The following is a 19,027-nucleotide window of genomic DNA, read 5'->3' on the forward strand; positions in this document are numbered from 1 at the left end:
TTTTCCTAAATCTTCCTAAGAGTATTCTTATTATAGTTATCACCACTAAACAACCTGTACACTTGGTGATTTTTGTAGTCATTATCCACAGTACTCATTTTTTTTCCTTTTGAAGGAAACCAATTCACTCTTATATGCATCAATTTGATTCTGCAATTTTGCACACCAATTCTCAGATTTATCACCAGTCAGTGATTGCAAAGACTGTTGTTCATATGATCTAATCTCCTCTCTCATCTGTGTAAATTCAACTCCAACCTCTTCAATTACAAGCAACATAAGGTCAAAGGCACATTTGTTTAATACACCACACCACTTACTACAGAAGGTTGCACTATTTCTTCTAATTGTAGGCACATTGCTTACTCTAAAGCCAAGTGGTATTTTTTTTAGATCTAAAATATTCAGACAGAACTAAATCTGTTTCTCGTCGCTTCAGAAATAACAATCTGTAAAACAAATCTACAGGCTTTTCAGATGGCAATGTACCAAATTCACATTTGTTAAACAAAACTTTCCCCGCATCCTCATCGGTAAGTGATATCAGCGTACACTCAGCCTCAAAAATCAGACCCTCATCAAAAGCAAACAGAGAGTAGGCTGTGTTCTATTTAAAATTACACAATAATAATAAATATAAATGGATAGAGTTCAAATGAAAATGTCATTTAAAAAACACACAAATGCATCCATAAAACATTCAATAACATGAATTCATGTGCAATGATACAAATATATACACTGCTCAAAAAAATAAAGGGAACACTAAAATAACACATCCTAGATCTGAATGAATGAAATATTCTTATTAAATACTTTGTTCTTTACATAGCTGAATGTGCTGACAACAAAATCACACAAAAATTATCAATGAAAATTAAATTTATTTACCCATGGAGGTCTGGATTTGGAGTCACACTCAAAATTAAAGTGGAAAAACACACTACAGGCTGATCCAACTTTGATGTAATGTCCTTAAAACAAGTCAAAATGAGGCTAAGTAGTGTGTGTGGCCTCCACGTGCCTGTATGAACTCCCTACAACACCTGGGCATGCTCCTGATGAGGTGGCAGATGGTCTCCTGAGGGATCTCCTCCCAGACCTGGACTAAAGCATCCGCCAACTCCTGGACAGTCTGTGGTGCAATGTTGCATTGGTGGATGGAGCGATACATGATGTCCCAGATGTGCTCAATTGGATTCAGGTCTGGGGAATGGGCGGGCCAGTCCATAGCATCAATGCCTTAGTTTTGCAGGAACTACTGACACACTCCAGCCACATGAGGTCTAGCACTGTCTTGCATTAGGAGGAACCCAGGGCAAACCGCACCAACATATGGTCTCACAAGGGGTCTGAGGATCTCATCTCGGTGCCTAATGGCAGTCAGGCTACCTCTGGGGAGCACATGGAGGACTGTGCGGCCCCCCAAAGAAATGCCACCCCACACCTTTACTGACCCACTGCCAAACCGGTCATGCTGGAGGATGTTGCAGGCAGCAGAACGTTCTCCTTGGCGTCTCCAGACTCATCTGTCACATGTGCACATTGAGAACCTGCTTTCATCTGTGAAGAGCACAGGGCACCAGTGGCAAATTTACCAATCTTGGTGTTCCCTGGCAAATGCCAAACGTCCTGCATAGTGTTGGGCTGTAAGCACAACCCCCACCTGTGGACGTCGGGCCCTCATACCACCCTCATGGAGTCTGTTTCTGATCATTTGAGTAGACACATGCACATTTGTGGCTTGCTGGAGGTCATTTTGCAGGGCTCTGGCAGTGCTCCTCCTGTTTCTCCTTGCACAAAGGCGGAGGTAGCAGTCCTGCTGCTGGGTTGTTGCCCTCCTACGGCCTCCTCTACATCTCCTGATGTACTGGCCTGTCTCCTGGTAGCGCCTACATGCTCTGGACACTACGCTGACAGACACAGCAAACCTTCTTGCCACAGCTCGCATTGATGTGCCATCCTGGATGAGCTGCACTACCTGAGCCACTTGTGTGGGTTGTAGACTCCGTCTCATGCTACCACTAGAGTGAAAGCACCACCAGCTTTCAAAAGTGACCAAAACATCAGCCAGAAAGCATAGGAGCTGAGAAGTGGTCTGTGGTCACCACCTGCAGAACAACTCCGTTATTGGGGGTGTCTTGCTAATTGCCTATAATTTCCACCTGTTGTCTATTCCATTTGCACAACAGCATGTGAAATTGATTGTCAATCAGTGTTGCTTCCTAAGTGGACAGTTTGATTTCACAGAAGTGTGATTGACTTGGAGTTACATTGTGTTGTTTAAGTGTTCCCTTTATTTTTTTGAGCAGTGTATATTACCCTAATTATTTGGGTCAGAAGATATGTGAATGAATAGGTAGAGGAATCCGTTCCAAAGTGGCCCTTATGGACAATAGAGTCTGTCCAAAACACCAAGAGTCTCTTGGAATTGTGGAGAGTCCAAAGACACCCAGGGGGTGAAGTGAGGGATTTGTAAATTTTGGGAAAATGATAATAAATTGGAGTGACAAGGTGATAAGGAAATAGGAACTGGAATTCTTCTTTGGAGATTACATGTTTTACAAGACCACACTGGAGGACTTTAAGAAATTATGCACAGAAATAGGCTCCAATCCCCAAAAGATAAAATCTAATTTGAATAAACGAGAAAGGAAAGCCCTTTCAAACCTAACAAAAGAGACCACCATAATTATTAAAGAGGCAGAGAAGGGAGCTTGTAGTTCAAGATAGATCAAAGGCTAAAAGACAATTAGAAGACCCCACCACCTATATCAAATTACCTGGTGACCCCATTACAGGCTTTCTTTCTGAATTGTTAGTACTTTTGGAAGATGCTGTTGCCTCTGAGGTCATCACCAAAGAAGAATTCCAGTTCCTATATCCTGATCACCCTGTCACTCAAATTTATTATCATTTGCTCAAAATTCACAAATCCCTCACTTCAACCCCTGGGCATCCTATTATTTCAGGTATACTCTCCCTCACCTCCAACCTTTCCTTTTATGTTGACTCACTATTACAACCACGAGTTTCCTCTCTCAGGTCTCACATCAAAGACACTATATATTTTTTATCATTAAGGTGGATGACCTACATGTTTGGGGCAGCGCGCAATGTGCGGTCCTTTATGTCAGATACATTGATGATATTTTTATTATTTGGTACGGGGACTCATTATCAGCACAATCTTTTGAAGATTCTCTTAACACCAACATGTTTAATTTAACCTTCATTCACTCCTATCACATGAATTTTTTAGATCTGACCTTAGAGGCAAGAAATGGGAAAATACACCCATACACCATGATTATGTTAGAGGTGGGCATAAATGCATACCTCCATTATTCCAGTGCACACTATCCCCCTTGGAAAAAAAGTGTTCCAAGGGGCAAATTAATACGATTAAGGAGAAATTGCTTTGATTTACAATCTTTTGAATTACAAGCCAATGAGATGATTAATACCTTCAAATAAAGAGGATATCCTTTGCCTCTATTGCAGAAGGCATTTGAAGAAGGTAAGCTAGATAGAAATTTGTTATTGTCTAAAAAGAAGGGGCCTGATAGAAAATCTGAGACCAACAAAGAACAGCAGTTAACATTCTTTACCACTTATAATGACTATTGTCCAAAAATTAAACATATTGTCAAGAAAAATTATAATATACTAAAACAAGATAACCTGTTTACTGGTATACTTCCAGGAGAACCACTATTTGTTTTTTGCAAAGGATAGTCCTTGAGGAATCACTTGCACCTAGTTTTTTAAAACTGAAAAGAAACAAATAATTGATAAAGACACTTGGCTCCTGCCCAAAATAAAAGGTTTCTATAAATGCGGAGGTAACAAATGTATCACCTGTAGCCATATAGATAATAAAACCCAATATGTTAAGACTGATAGAGGGGAAAAAACAGTATGAAATCAAAAGTCACATTAATTGTAACTCAACACATGTGATCTACATCTCATCATGTGGATGTGGCCTCAATTATGTAGGCTGCACTACGAGGAAACTTAGAACCAGATTCCTCGAACATCGTAGAAATATTCTGAAAATATTTCCCTCACAACATTTCAATGACTTCCATAATGGTGACCCTAAATGCCTTAAAGTAATAGGGATAGAACATATTCCACTTACAAATAGAGGTGGGAACCACTTCAAGAAATTATGTATGTACACTTCAAGAAGTGTATGGATGTTTAGAATGGGGTCCATCTATCCAGAAGGCTTAAACGAGGCAGTGGAACGTAATGTGATTATTTGAAAATCAATTTATTCAATAATTTTTGTACATATTTAAATTTCTATAAGCTAAGATATCCTTTATTCTTTTTATTGTCTGCACATAGCCTAACATTTTATTCTGTTCAATGAGACCAGCCTTCCCCAGCTCCTTCTTTGTGGTGTTTCCCGCTCTTTCACTTAGCCTCCTCTTCCATTTCACCTGTATCAATGTATTGATACAATATTATATAGATAAGGAACTGGCATGTGTACCCTACTGTCCATTATACATCTAAATGTGCTCTAGTATACTCTTCAGGTATGGGTTATAACATCTACCCACTAGCTGTGATTACAGCGTTCTTGTCTAGATATAACCATATGTTTACATAGATAATTGATAAGTCCATAGTGTTCAATTTGGAAGTGCGCAGGTGCTGGCGTCCTTGATTTCTATAACAGGGACTCTCCGCCCCCCTACGCCTGTCATGATTGTCTTGTATGCAGAGTGTGGGCGGAAGTTCCAGACGCCGCCACAACCAATGGGATCCGCTCACAGTGGAGACAGAGTTCTCACCGCTGTGGTGACATGTCCATGGCAGACGTGATAATGTGGAATACCCACCTCTTGATCCAGGAGATTAACGGGACCCGGAAGTAGTTAGCATGCCACGTCACCATGACAACATGCCTAGGTGACCGCAACGTGTTTGTTATGTTTAGACTTATTATCTAGACAAATCTTAGATAAGTATATAGTAAAAAAAAAATAATTTAAGGTCAAGTTCGAATAAAATCAATTATTATACCTTCTTAAATATTTTATTAAATGATGTCGATCTACCTGTTCCTAACTAGAGAAATACTCTGGTCATGTGACCAGTCATGACATGACCTTTAGACCAATCACATGGTACCGTTTAACCTATTTTAATACACCAGGAACGGTATCCCAGACAACACTGAGATAAACAAAACTAATTATAGGCCGAAATGTGTTTTTTTTATGGGAAAAATAAATGGAACAAAATAATATTAATTTGTTTGTGTAAGCTGTCCCCTTGTAGAGATTGGTCTGTCTCTTATCTGTGGTTTAATTGTTTCTAAGTACATAATTATTGATTGATTACGCCTAGCATCCAGGTACCATTTAAGCCACCATATTGCTCAGGATATATGAACCCAAATAGAGACACTTCACCATACCATTGAAAAAGCTGCAAGTTACATGTAGTGAAACGTGTCAGGTGTTATTGCATGGGTCAATGACGTTTGATTTATCTGGAACCGAACCAGCCCTTGACACCAATTCATTCATCAGAAGAGCCTCAGAGAGAATTCCGGTACATTACAGACATCTTATTGCATGAGAACCCATCAATAAATACGGGACATTTCACAGCCATCTGTTCCTCTAACGGTGCATGGGATTACCATCCAATACCGGACTCTGCACAATTCCAAGAGACTCTTGCTATTTTGGACTGACTCTATTGTCCCTAAGGGCCACTTTGGAATGGATTCCTCAACCTATTCATTCACATATCTCCTGACCCAAACAATCAGGGTAATATTATCTTTGTTTCCATTGCACATGAATTCATGTGATTAAATGTTTTAGGGATGCATTTGTGGGTTGTTGTTTTTTAAATTAAATTGTCATTTTAACGCTATCCATTTATATCTATTATTATTGTGTAATTTTAAATAGAGCGCAGCCTACTATCTGTTTTCTTTTTCTATTTATGTGGGAGTGACTTCACCTCATACCAGGCTGCAGCTTAGCAAAGGATCCCATATTTCCAGCGCCCGAATACACCTTGGTACTCCCTTCCTTTACATATCCTCATCAAAAGCAATAGGTTTCTGCTGGGACAGATCTAAATAAGCACAAATTAACAATATAGATGCAAATCACACATATAGGTACCGCACAGAGACTGAATACCAGCAGGTATAACAATGGATATATTTATCCAGCTCCACCACACAAAACAAAGAAAAAACTTGGTAAAAAAAAAGGTATGTCCACTGTAAAAAGCATCCATCATCAAAATAAGGTTTATAACTTTTATCAATATGGGTCAAGAAAGAAGAATGCCCTTAAGCACAAATCAGTATCCAGTAGGTGATAGTCCTGCAATCTCATCTAAATATCCATCGGTGGGGTGCACTACACAGGTTAATCCCCAGCAGGGTGATTCTAGCATACAATGTCCAATAAATACGCACTCTCCAAATCACTTTAAATATGCTTCAAGATGTTTTTATGATATACTCACAGTACATACAAATGAAAGGCTTCTCATTAAGTGCATACAGGCAGAATTTGCAATGTTTTGGTCACATCAGACTTTTGTCAAGAGTGTCATCCTAACAAGCCATCAACATAGCTATTCAGCAGAGCCATCACAATGGAAGTGAAATACCTGCTCTACAGATGCCTTTTAAATGCCTCCTCCATGTGGGTACAGCATGGTCTCCAGCGTGCATTCCACCGCCACTTGGGTGTTATCCCGGAAGTGCACATCACTTCTGCATCAATTATAATTCATTATGCGGTTTAACTACCGCATTCCACCACCGCCAAGGCACAATCCTGGAAGTACAGATCACCTCAAACATCCATTCAAGCTCATTATGCGGTTCAATTACCGCTGTGGAATGCACATAGGAGTCTAGTACTTTATAATAAAGCCAATTAAAAGTTTCCATTACCACAAATGTTATACTAGATTTAAGTAATTTATGGATACATATTACTCTTACTTTTATGAAAAATTATGTCACCAATACATCATGTGATTCACCACATATTGGGGCTAATTCAGACCTGATCGCTGCTGTGCATGTTTGCACAGCAGCGATCAGGTCTGAAGTGCGCATGTGCCGGCGCAGCAGTGCACGGGCACATGGCAGACAGCCGACGGGTGTCTTATCCCTGTCAATCAGGCAGAGGTGGTCGCTAGGCAGAAAGGGGCGGGCCGGCAACATTTGGCCACCGTTTAGGTGCACATGGACCATTGGGGGGGCAGGCCGCGGTGGCTGTGTGACATCACACACAGCCACTGCGACCCGGGCAGCGACGAGTAGCTCCCTGTAAGTGCGCAGGTACTGCGCTGGCTGGGAGCTACTCCTACAGTACAAAAGCATTGCCGCTGTTTGATGCTTTTGTACTTGTACGATGGGGTAGGGCCTGACATGCTGGGCGGACTAGCCCTGTGCTGGGTGTCCCCCCACATGTCAGGGAAGCTGATTGTAGATGTGCTAAATTTAGCACATCTACGATCAGGTCTGAATCACCCCCATTGTGGAGCATATATTAGCTAGTATTATACAAAAATAAAGCTCAGTATGTAGTATTTGTGACATTAACTTCATGTTATAAAACCCAATGTCGCACGGCACCAAAGGCATCTGAGTGTTGCACCAAAGTATTCACATACATATAAACACAAATAAGACATATACAACATTAGTTTGCCTAATGGCAATACAAAAAAAAATACAATATATCAAAATTCAATAATAAAGTTAAAAACAGTGTGGTGGAGCAAAAAAAGTTGTAAGAAAAAGAGAGTTTTTTTCAAAGCAGGAAATGTCTCAGGATAAGTTGTTCATTCAAACCTCAGGGTACAATCTTATCGACCATGTAGTCTACCTTATTACTTGTCCATGTGGACTTGCTTATGTGGTTTCTGACGAAGCATCAATTTAGAGACCAGATGGCCAATCACCGGTGTTCAATCAGACAAGCTATTGAGACCAGTGGCTCTGATAAACCAGTCGTGAGACACTGGGTGGAGAGTGGGCACCAAATACAGATGCTTTGCTGTAGAATTATTGACTGGATTATATCATCTATAAGAGGTGGTAACCATGTCTAGGAATTGCACAAGCGTGAATCTGAGTGGATATTTAGACTCGATATGATTGCACCCAGAGATTTGAATGTTAGGATGACACGCTTGACAAAGGTCTGATGTGACCAAAACATTGCAAATTCGGCCTGTATGCAATTCATGAGAAGCCTTGCATTTGTATGTACTGTGAATATATCATAAAAACATCTTGAAGCATATTTAAAGTGACTTGGAGAGTGCCTATTTATTGCACATTGTATGCTGGAATCACCCTGCTGGGTATTAACCTGAGAAGTTCACCCCACTGATGGATTTTTAGATGAGAGCGTGGGACTTTCACCTACTATATATAAGAAAATGAAAAAAAAAATGCTTAGGCTTGCGCTAGATTTTAACTGACCAGCACCTCAAGAAAAAAACCCTTTTAGAATAGGTTCAAAAATAGTATAGAAAGACAGGATCTGAGGGTGTTTAACTTAGTGTTATGAAATACCACCCCACACATAACAATATTACACAATATAACATATAAAAACACTTGTTTTAATAATAGTACAAACCCATTACAGTGTTCTAAACAAGTATACAAATATACATGCAGGAACAATTCAAGTCAACAGTTGGTTCCAGTTTAGGGAAACATTTCACAATCTTGTCCGCTCCTAAATTATTTGAAGTCTTCAAAATAGGAGGATACATTAGGTACAGATAAAACACCAACGCGTTTCATCAGAATGACTTCATCAGGTGTAATTCCAAAACAGCAATAAATATCATGAGGAAAAAGTAGTCTGGATAACCACCGCTAATTGGGCTAATTTGGAGCACATATGCAGAGAATGATCCTAATTAAATCATCCCCTGGGGTCCAGACAAACGTCAATCCGAAATCCTCAGAGGGTAAAATTTAATAAAGAGGATTGGATAAATACAAATTTATTCTTAGTAAACCCATGATGATACAACTTTTAACATGTATTAGTAGTCAGGGACATGTGCATCCTTCACCAATAGTGAATAGCTATTGGTGAAGGATTTGTCTAACAGACAACAGAACAGGAGAGAACAAATTTTTGTGTAACCAGATCAAGTGCGCTCAACAGCAGCCCACTGGACAAGCAGGTGAAGTGGCTTCTACCCAAACCACTAAACAATACACAAACAAACAATATCACCACTTTATCCTTCGGTGCTTTTAGATCGGATGAATGACAGTTTCTAAACTCTGCCTCCTCAGGTGTTTCTCCAAAGCGGACAAATTCTCACAGCTTTTATATGCTCAAGCGGTAAAGAAGAGGAAATCTCATAGTGTATCACCCCTTCAATAATTTTCACACACACGGTTAGTAATATAGCCTCCTACCGGATTTGGTGGTCTACTGACTAAGTAGACAATAACACTTTTACTGGAGCGGCTATAGCCTGTTATGAATCCCCTCCTTCCTTTAATATTCTTTCAATACTCCTCCATTGCATATGGAATAAAAGAAAAGCTTCCAATAGTGTAATAAATGTAATAAAATCCCCCAAAAAAGAACACAGTGCAAATAGCAAATTATGGATGGACTCTCACCTGGTCATATGATCTACCATGTAAAAAGTAGACATAAGCATATTATTAAACAGTGTCACAGGCATCCCCGAATACCCACTGTACCATCTGACCTCTGGAGAGCTTCACCAAAACAGTCCTCTGCCTGGGCTACCAAATCTGGTAGGAGGCTATATTACTAACCCTGTGTGTGAAAATTATTGAAGGGGTGATACACTATGAGATTTCCTCTTCTTTATCTCTTGAGCATATAGAAGCTGTGAGAATTTGTCCGCTTTGGAGAAACACCTGAGGAGGCAGAGTTTAGAAACTGTCATTCATCCGATCTAAAAGCGCTGAAGGATAAAGTGGTGATATTGTTTGTTTGTGAACAGAACAGGAGAGATCAGGAGAGAGGAATGCTGTACATCTAAAAAGATAAGGAGGATTCCATATGGGGACCCCATTTGTCCTATAGACAAAAAACAGGCTGGGACTAATAATCTCAGTAATCAACCCTTGGAAAGGAAACTAGATATACAAGGGTCGCATTTCATGCAGCCACCTAATCCACTATATGGATAGGAGGAAGCATATAAGTAATATGTTTCAGCCAGAAGTACTAATTTTAAAAGAAAGGTCTTTTGAAGGGACTACATATTAGCTGAAAGTCTATTAATACTGAACACCCCTGATGAAGTCATTGATGACAAATGCATTGGGTGATATTGTCTGGATTCACAATGAAAGAAAGGAGCTGTTCTTTAAGAATCTGCTGAAAACTCAAATGTACCTACTGTATGTATTAGTACAAATACTGTCTTGTTGTTACAAGGTTTCAATATTTTTAAAAGTACTTTTAAGAAAGTATTTTAATAAATATATGTACACCCCAAAAGAGATTCAATTTAGTTGTACTCAATGAATAATTGGATGTACCAAATTGAAGATTATCTGTATTTTATATATTTTTGCTGCACATAAAAGGTACAAACCTATAACAATCTTTAAACAATTCCCATCAACTCTAAAGGCCCTTTCAGGCAGAAGACCAATCTGTGGGGGTTTTGCTGTGGATTATACTTAAAGACAATTACCTGTAGATACAGAAATTCTTACGAAATTGAACAAAAGTAACACTAAAGTTCAATATGTGCAGTACTATTACCGAATATTATATATATATATATATATATATATATATATATATATATATAGTAATCTCAGCTCCGGCACTCCCCAGGTGAATCAAGGATACTTTGCCGGGTGCCCTCCAACACTTAGTCATCCGGGCTATGTGCATTAAATGTCTCTCCAGCGGCGGGACTCCGGACTTGAAAGAAATACTCAGAGTCAGCTATTCTAAGCAATGTTTCAGCGCTCTGCGGTGCTTTTATCAAGCCGTATATACCAAATTACAATACAAAACAGTTTTATACATACCGCCACCAACACCCGTGATCCTCGCCGTTCTTCCAGTTCCGGTCACTGTGCTGATCTCACAGGAAGTGACGGCGGGGCTCCATAGCAACCATATAAATATAAAACACCACCGTGAAGTGGCTATGTGACACGTAAAAACTACAACACTTAAAAGCAATCGGCCACAAGTAATTGTAATCAGAGCCACATACCAGATAGAGCATATATATTACAAACAAGATCCATCCTAACAATTTATACCAGAGATACCACCCTGGCTAAGCATCTACATTATGTATGTAAAGGTATAGTCCACATACATGGTATGGCTCCGATCCAATCCACACTACACCTACAGTATATAATAGAGATGAGCGCCTGAAATTTTTCGGGTTTTGTGTTTTGGTTTTGGGTTCGGTTCCGCGGCCGTGTTTTGGGTTCGAACGCGTTTTGGCAAAACCTCACCGAATTTTTTTTGTCGGATTCGGGTGTGTTTTGGATTCGGGTGTTTTTTTCAAAAAACACTAAAAAACAGCTTAAATCATAGAATTTGGTGGTCATTTTGATCCCAAAGTATTATTAACCTCAAAAACCATAATTTACACTCATTTTCAGTCTATTCTGAATACCTCACACCTCACAATATTATTTTTAGTCCTAAAATTTGCACCGAGGTCGCTGTGTGAGTAAGATTAGCGACCCTAGTGGCCGACACAAACACCGGGCCCATCTAGGAGTGGCACTGCAGTGTCACGCAGGATGGCCCTTCCAAAAAACCCTCCCCAAACAGCACATGACGCAAAGAAAAAAAGAGGCGCAATGAGGTAGCTGTGTGAGTAAGATTAGCGACCCTAGTGGCCGACACAAACACCGGGCCCATCTAGGAGTGGCACTGCAGTGTCACGCAGGATGTCCCTTCCAAAAAACCCTCCCCAAACAGCACATGACGCAAAGAAAAAAAGAGGCGCAATGAGGTAGCTGTGTGAGTAAGATTAGCGACCCTAGTGGCCGACACAAACACCGGGCCCATCTAGGAGTGGCACTGCAGTGTCACGCAGGATGTCCCTTCCAAAAAACCCTCCCCAAACAGCACATGACGCAAAGAAAAAAAGAGGCGCAATGAGGTAGCTGACTGTGTGAGTAAGATTAGCGACCCTAGTGGCCGACACAAACACCGGGCCCATTTAGGAGTGGCACTGCAGTGTCACGCAGGATGTCCCTTCCAAAAAACCCTCCCCAATCAGCACATGATGCAAAGAAAAAGAAAAGAAAAAAGAGGTGCAAGATGGAATTGTCCTTGGGCCCTCCCACCCACCCTTATGTTGTATAAACAAAACAGGACATGCACACTTTAACCAACCCATCATTTCAGTGACAGGGTCTGCCACACGACTGTGACTGATATGACGGGTTGGTTTGGACCCCCCCCCAAAAAAGAAGCAATTAATCTCTCCTTGCACAAACTGGCTCTACAGAGGCAAGATGTCCACCTCATCATCACCCTCCGATATATCACCGTGTACATCCCCCTCCTCACAGATTATCTTCACGTCCAGTGTTGGGAAGGTCAGGGATCGCAACCGACACAATTGGACTCTCCTTGTGGATTTGGGATTTCGAAGAATGCACAGTTCTTTGCTGTGCTGCTTTTGCCAGCTTGAGTCTTTTCATTTTTCTAGCGAGAGGCTGAGTGCTTCCATCCTCATGTGAAGCTGAACCACTAGCCATGAACATAGGCCAGGGCCTCAGCCGTTCCTTGCCACTCCGTGTCGTAAATGGCATATTGGCAAGTTTACGCTTCTCCTCCGACAATTTTATTTTAGGTTTTGGAGTCCTTTTTTTTCTGATATTTGGTGTTTTGGATTTGACATGCTCTGTACTATGACATTGGGCATCGGCCTTGGCAGACGACGTTGCTGGCATTTCATCGTCTCGGCCATGACTAGTGGCAGCAGCTTCAGCACGAGGTGGAAGTGGATCTTGATCTTTCCCTAATTTTGGAACCTCAACATTTTTGTTCTCCATATTTTAATAGGCACAACTAAAAGGCACCTCAGGTAAACAATGGAGATGGATACTAGTATACAATTATGGACTGCCTGCCGAGTGCAGACACAGAGGTAGCCACAGCCGTGAACTACCGTACTGTACTGTGTCTGCTGCTAATATAGACTGGTTGATAAAGAGATGTCTATGTAACTATGTATGTATAAAGAAGAAAGAAAAAAAAACCACGGTTAGGTGGTATACAATTATGGACGGACTGCCTGCCGAGTGCAGACACAGAGGTAGCCACAGCCGTGAACTACCGTACTGTACTGTGTCTGCTGCTAATAATATAGACTGGTTGATAAAGAGATGTCGTAGTAGTATGTATGTATAAAGAAGAAAGAAAAAAAACCCACGGTTAGGTGGTATACAATTATGGACGGACTGCCTGCCGAGTGCAGACACAGAGGTAGCCACAGCCGTGAACTACCATACTGTACTGTGTCTGCTGCTAATATAGACTGGTTGATAAAGAGATGTCTATGTAACTATGTATGTATAAAGAAGAAAGAAAAAAAAACCACGGTTAGGTGGTATACAATTATGGACGGACTGCCTGCCGAGTGCAGACACAGAGGTAGCCACAGCCGTGAACTACCGTACTGTACTGTGTCTGCTGCTAATATAGACTGGTTGATAAAGAGATGTCTATGTAACTATGTATGTATAAAGAAGAAAGAAAAAAAAACCACGGTTAGGTGGTATACAATTATGGACGGACTGCCTGCCGAGTGCAGACACAGAGGTAGCCACAGCCGTGAACTACCGTACTGTACTGTGTCTGCTGCTAATATAGACTGGTTGATAAAGAGATGTCTATGTAACTATGTATGTATAAAGAAGAAAGAAAAAAAAACCACGGTTAGGTGGTATACAATTATGGACGGACTGCCTGCCGAGTGCAGACACAGAGGTAGCCACAGCCGTGAACTTCCGTACTGTACTGTGTCTGCTGCTAATATAGACTGGTTGATAAAGAGATGTCTATGTAACTATGTATGTATAAAGAAGAAAGAAAAAAAAACCACGGTTAGGTGGTATACAATTATGGACGGACTGCCTGCCGAGTGCAGACACAGAGGTAGCCACAGCCGTGAACTACCGTACTGTACTGTGTCTGCTGCTAATATAGACTGGTTGATAAAGAGATGTCGTAGTAGTATGTATGTATAAAGAAGAAAAAAAACCACGGTTAGGTGGTATACAATTATGGACGGACTGCCTGCCGAGTGCAGACACAGAGGTAGCCACAGCCGTGAACAACCGTACTGTGTCTGCTGCGACTGGATGATAAATGATATAAAAAATATATATATATCACTACTGCAGCCGGACAGGTATATATTATATATTATATAATGACGGACCTGCTGGACACTGTCTGTCAGCAGAATGAGTTTTATTTTTATAGAATAAAAAAAACAACAACACACAAGTGAAGTCACACGACGAGTGTTTAACTTTTTCAGGCAATCACAATATAAGTATACTACTAACTATACTGGTGGTCAGTGTGGTCAGGTCACTGGTCAGTCACACTGGCAGTGGCACTCCTGCAGCAAAAGTGTGCACTGTTTAATTTTAATATAATATTATGTACTCCTGGCTCCTGCTATAACCTATAACTGGCACTGCAGTGCTCCCCAGTCTCCCCCACAATTATAAGCTGTGTGAGCTGAGCAGTCAGACAGATATATAATATATATAGATGATGCAGCACACTGGGCTGAGCCTGAGCAGTGCACACAGATATGGTATGTGACTGAGTCACTGTGTGTATCGCTTTTTTCAGGCAGAGAACGGATATATTAAATAAACTGCACTGTCTGGTGGTCACTCACTATATAATATTATGTACTCCTGGCTCCTGCTATAACCTATAACTGGCACTGCAGTGCTCCCCAGTCTCCCCCACAATTATAAGCTGTGTGAGCTGAGCAGTCAGACAGATATATAATATATATAGATGATGCAGCACACTGGGCTGAGCCTGAGCAGTGCACACAGATATGGTGTGACTGAGTCACTGTGTGTATCGCTTTTTTCAGGCAGAGAACGGATATATTAAATAAACTGCACTGTCTGGTGGTCACTCACTAGTAAACTCTCTGCACTCTCTACACTTCTACAGTACTCCTCCTAGTCCTAAGCTCCAGTAAATCTCTCTCTCTTATAATCTAAATGGAGAGGACGCCAGCCACGTCCTCTCCCTATCAATCTCAATGCACGTGTGAAAATGGCGGCGACGCGCGGCTCCTTATATAGAATCCGAGTCTCGCGAGAATCCGACAGCGTCATGATGACGTTCGGGCGCGCTCGGGTTAACCGAGCAAGGCGGGAGGATCCGAGTCTGCTCGGACCCGTGAAAAAAACCATGAAGTTCGGGCGGGTTCGGATTCAGAGAAACCGAACCCGCTCATCTCTAGTATATAATACATATCAATTATAAAAAATATATACATATCTAGCTACAATTGCACATGATTACATATTTCACACATTGGTTAATTGATGGTTATGTTTTAGAACCTATTAGATGAAAATCTGCATCCCAAAATTTTCATTCAGGCCTCAAGGGGCCAACGTGTCCAAACGCATGATCCATTCGCATTCCCTCTGTAACAGCCGAGCAGATCTATCACCACCCCTAAGTAATGGGGGTACATGATCTATGATACGATAACGTAATGCTGACAAATTGTGTCTAGCATCACAAAAGTGTTGAGCAACCGGTTGTATACTGGTGCCTGTACTGATTGCTGCTCGAATAGCCGTGCGGTGTTGAGCCATACGTTCACGAAAAGTAACTTCGGTTTTACCAACATACATTATTGAACAAGGACAAATTATGGTATACACCACAAAGCGACTTGTACAAGTTAAACGGTGTCTGATGGTGTATTTGACACCTGTGTGAGGATGGTTAAATGTCGGCCCTGTCAGCAGATATCCACATGTGGTGCAATTCGGGCATTTAAAACATCCGTTTTTCGGTTTACCCAAAAAGCTTATGTTCTCCTTTTTGCCCATATTTGAAACATCATTATGTACCAAATAATCTCTCAAATTCTTACCTCTTCTATAGCAGGTCATCAATGATTTCTGGTTTAATGCAACCAAATCCTTATCTGTCTCTACTAACGGCCACAGTTCTTTAGCCTTCTTCTTAATAAAAGGGCTTAAATGTGTATATTTATTACACCAAATGTGTCGGTTGGAATTTTTTGTGTCCTTCCGAGATCTAAATAACTCATCTGGGGGTACAGCTAGTGCTTTAGCTCTGGCCTTGGCCAGAACTGCTGCACTGTAGCCTCTGTCTGAAAAGTTTTTCACCATCACATCTACTTGTTGAATGCCTAATTCCCTGTTCCTAGAGATGCGCAATGCTCTCAGGAACTGGGAGTATGGTAACGCATTTTTCAATGATTCAGGGTGGGCACGCAAGTTGTTTCTGTCTGTGGATTTAACAAACAGGCATGGCAGCAATCTACCATTCTCTTTTACCAGGGCCACATCCAAAAAGTTAACACTGTTGGTATCCAAAGTGTAAGTAAATTTAGCGGGACAGTCGCTCTTGTTGTGGTCAGCCTTAAGTGTCACAAATTCAATTTCAGTACCTCCCCATACAATGAGAAGGTCGTCTATAAATCTGAAATAGGCCAATATCTTACTTGCAGTACATCTGTTATCAAAAAATAGATGTTGTTCAATTTGAAACATATATGAATTTGCATAAGATGGGGCCACATTGGACCCCATCGCAAATACAGATGTCTGAAGGTATATGGCATTGTCATAACAGAAGTAATTTCGCGTCAACACCAATTCCAGAAGTTGTAGAAAAAATTCTACTGGAGGTCCTGTATACAGTGGATTTCCAGTAAGCAGGGATCTAGCCGCCTGTATACCTGCATCGTGCGGGATGCAGGTATACAGGCTACAAACATCAACGGAACAAAGATAGCAATCTTCAGGTAAATCAACAAGATTCTTTAATGACATCAAAAGACTGTTTGTGTCCTTGAGGTAGGTGGGTTTTGCCTGTACACAAGGTTGCATAAGAGTATCTAAATACGTGGAAATGGGTTGATACAAAGAGCCTCTTGCCGAAATGATCGGACGCCCAGGAGGGTTCTGGAGGCTCTTATGGATCTTAGGTATCATATACAAAAGGGGCCTAATAGGCCACTGTACTACTAAAGCTGTTTTCAATTCTTCAGAAATCCAACCATGTGTGCACGCTTGTGTCAATAATGTGTCCAACTCTTTTTTAAAAACTATCGTAGGATCACTATCAAGTAATCTATAGGTCTTACCATCCTCCAATTGCCTTGCCACCTCAGCTTTATAGTCAGACAGATTAGGACTACAAGTGCCCCACCCTTATCTGCCTGACGAAATACAATATCATCAGAACTCTGTAACTTCTTTAAAGCTAAGCGTTCTTCCCTCGAAAGGTTCTAATATTTAGGTTTTTTGGACAAGGGAGATTCATATACTTCCTTATCCAACATACGACTATGTTTTAATTGCTGCATTGTTACTAACTGGATCAAACTTAGACCGATTTTGCAATTTAAGCAGCTGAGGTGGCAGTGCAGACGGAGTTGTGGGTTTCATCCCAAAAAATTCTTTTAATCTCAAACTGCGGTTCAAATGATATAACTCACTCTTCCATTGCACTTTATCAAATGGGACAGTTGGTACAAATGATAACCCCCTACCCAATACCGACAGTTCACAGTCAGATAATGTCTTGTCAGAGAGATTGTAAATTAAGCATTTCAATGAAAGTCATATAGGAGCCTCACTGAGCTAGGCAGCTTACTCACGATACCAGGGTGCCTTGAGGTTCTCACTGCAATACATGTAAAACTCCAAACAGCGTGGGTTCAGCTGCTATGCAGGTAGACATATGTAGTATTCCCAGCTCCGGCACTCCCCAGGTGAATCAAGGATACTTTGCCGGGTGCCCTCCAACACTTAGTCATCCAGGCTATGTGCATTAAATATCTCTCCAGCGGCGGCTGATTGTGGCAGATTGCTTTTTATTGTTGTAGTTTTTACGTGTCACATAGCTACTTCACGGTGGTGTTTTATGTTTATATGATTGCTATGGAGCCCCGCCGTCACTTCCTGTGAGGTCAGCACAGTGACCGGTACTGGAAGAATGGCGAGGATCACGGGTGTTGGTGGCGGTATGTATAAAACTGTTTTGTATTGTAATTTGGTATATACGGCTTAATAAAAGTGCCGCAGAGCGCAGAAACATTGCTTAGAATAGCTGACTCTGAGTTTTTCTTTGAAGTCCGGAGTGCCGCCGCTGGAGAGATATTTAATGCACATAGCCTGGATGACTAAGTGTTGGAGGGCACCTGGCAAAGTATCCTTGATTCACCTGGGGAGTGCCAGGGTTGGGAGTACTACATATGTCTACCTGCATAGCAGCTGAACCCACGCTGTTTGGAGTTTCACATGTATTGCAGTGAGAACCTCAAGGCACCCTGGTATCGTGAGTAAGCTGCCTAGCTCAGTGAGGCTCCTATATGACTTTCATTGCAAGCTGATTCTTGTGAGCACAAGTGTTTGGGACTGATCGTGGATGTGGCCGTGGATGCCTAGAAGCTACGTATTAGTTCTTTCTGCCTACACTGTTTATTGGTGGTTTTGCCTAACCACAAGTATGAATACACCATCATTCTAATGACTACGTGCAACATATGATTTTCAGCTGTGGCCGCTGCAGCATAGAAGCTGTTTTCTGCATATGTAGTATGAGACAAAGTTTGTTCTTGATTATTGGACATTAGTTGATTGAGACCATCATCCATTGGTTACAGCTGCCTTGCGATTGTTTGGAACATTTATATATAGTTTCATTTGAAACACATTGTGAGTTATTATTATGGCTGCGGAGAATGTAGAAGG

Source organism: Pseudophryne corroboree, chromosome 2 (assembly GCF_028390025.1).
Source record: "Pseudophryne corroboree isolate aPseCor3 chromosome 2, aPseCor3.hap2, whole genome shotgun sequence".
Classification (NCBI taxonomy): Eukaryota; Metazoa; Chordata; class Amphibia; order Anura; family Myobatrachidae; genus Pseudophryne; species Pseudophryne corroboree.